At 35.4% G+C, this 2,321-nt stretch overlaps 1 protein-coding gene across 2 annotated transcripts in view; it reads right to left on the bottom strand.

Annotated features, from left to right (window-relative positions):
* The window catches only part of LOC116694752 (homeodomain-interacting protein kinase 3), a 52,543-nt gene that overhangs the window by 21,163 nt on the left and 29,059 nt on the right, over positions 1–2,321 (bottom strand). The gene's annotated exons all lie outside the window — the stretch shown is intronic.

Here is a 2,321-nt window from a genome sequence, read left to right as displayed (position 1 = left end):
GGGGGGGGGGGGAGAAAGAGAGAAAGGAACAGGCAGAGAAAATGACCAAGATAAATTAATAAGAAAACTAAAAGAAAAATTCAAGTAAATTCGAAGATAGCCATTGGTTTACATCACACCAACTTGACAAAATAAGGTAATCAACTTCAATCAATTTTTACTTGTTTTACTCAGCTACTGAAAATACTGCCTTTACTTCAACTGATGAATTCCAATCATATACAAGTTTGAACCCTATGTCAGCAGCCTATTACTGTGGAGGTAAACTTATGAGACTTTATTTTTACTATTTTACTTGCTAATCAACTCATACCATAAAGGAGATAAAGAAAAAAAATGTTTATCAGGAAGAGAAAGGAAAAATTATCAAGGCTAGAAGTGAATACCCTGAACTGGCTGAGATTTAAAAGACAAATGGAAAGGCTAGTTCAAACTCGATTTAGACTATATTTGCAAATTGTTATACTGGAAGTAAATAGTATGGCCTAAAGTGTGTTACTTTGCATTGCTTTTTGATCATTAGAAGTAAACAAAATGATAATCTTAAAATAGAAGATATACTGTCTCTCACATCACATAAATTATGAACAGTTAAGTAAGTGGTCTTGAAGAGGATTCTTTTTTTCTGTCTTGGCCTTCACTGTCTCTCATGGACTCGGTTTTGACTTGGACTTTAACCTCTTTTGACTCAGTCTCACTTGCGTAGTCCTGGTCTTGGACTTGTCTTGGACTCAACAAAGGTAGATTGATAACAGCTCGGCCTTCAGAGAAGCCGCCCCACACCAAACTCCAATATCAGAATACATTTGTGTCGTTTTTTAACTATAAAAAAACTCTTTAATGCTCATCTACTCCTTTATGATGTGTATTTCAGGATAAGGATAAAAAGAGAGTTTTTTCATCAAACTTTTATTTGCCAGTTTGGACTTTGAGGAGGAGGGTGAAAGGAGAGAACATCTGTCTTCTGCAGCCTAAGCCTGCTTCTCCAAACATCACAGCTAGCATACATATCTTCCATGAGTTCACTTGGAAATCCCAAACAGCAAATATGTTAAGTTGTTTTTTCTCTGCCGTTTTTTCACATAGAACTGAGATTATGCGGAGGTCTGCTGTGGCAACCACTAACCTAAGCTAACTATCAAAGCTAATGTTAGGCTCTATGTGAAAAAAAGAGCAGAGGGAAACTTACTTGCAGTTTTTGAGTTTCAGCTGAACTTGTGAAAGCAGTTACGGTAAAGACTTTAGCGGCAGACTAGTGCACTTGTAGCATATATGCTGACCCTGTCAGGTTCTGGAAGAATTGCACTCATAAAAACAAAACAAGTACCATCACGGATTTAGAAGTTTGGCATCAACTTGGTACCAAAGTATTGGATCTCATGACATCCCTACTCATAACTGTTTTCTTTCTCACCTGACACAGACATATTCTATTGCAAAAAAGAGTTTGTTGTAATTAACTTGAATCATGTGAATTCATTCCTTGTTTTAACAGTTTTTTCAAACATGTCTCTGACTAAGTTAGATTGCCCTACTGACCATAAAAAAACTTGTTGTTAATCTGTTTCTTTTGTTTTGTCATTTTGTTTGTGTTCAGATCAAGAAAAAAATAAAATCCTTAAAAAATGTGTGGTTTCCAGCACTGTTTGATTTGCAAGTTATACATTTATACTTTACATTAGGGCTGTGCAATTAACCAAAATTGAACTGGGATTATGATTTCGGCTCCCAACGATCACAAAAACAGAATGATCGAGAAAAACAATTATTTAGTGTTTTATGTTTTGCAAGTAAAATCTTATTTTCTCTAGTGTTCTGAAAGAAAAAATAAAGTTTAAATAGGATAAGTATTAAGGAAAATTTCACAATGGTATGTGTGTTTTTATGGTTGATTTATTTAACTTTTTCCACTGTTTTTTAAGTTCAATAGTTGCGACATCTTTTCAGAAGTCAACCAGTAATCGTGTTAAATTATCGCAATTTCAATACTGACTGAAATAATTGTGATTATATTTTTGATGATATTTTTTCCCATAATCGACCAGCCCTACTTTACATGGTTCATTTTACAGGAGTTTACCAGATATGTGCTGACTTTTCCCAAAAATTCATTCAGCTCTCTGGCCTGCCCAGTCATGATTATCCCTCTCAAAATTCCATGATACTCCAGAAATACCATGGCCAATGGAAATCCCAGAGTGATACATTTTACAGACTGTATGTGTGTGCATGAATGTACGTGCTCGTGTCTATGGCCCAAAGCAAACACACCGACCAGAACCTGCTGATGGTGCAATTAACACTCACCACAGTGTGTGTGT

This window comes from Etheostoma spectabile, chromosome 8 (genome assembly GCF_008692095.1).
Source record: "Etheostoma spectabile isolate EspeVRDwgs_2016 chromosome 8, UIUC_Espe_1.0, whole genome shotgun sequence".
Taxonomy (NCBI): domain Eukaryota; kingdom Metazoa; phylum Chordata; class Actinopteri; order Perciformes; family Percidae; genus Etheostoma; species Etheostoma spectabile.
Note: the sequence above shows the minus strand (reverse complement) of the source record. Positions and strands in the feature narration are given on the sequence as shown.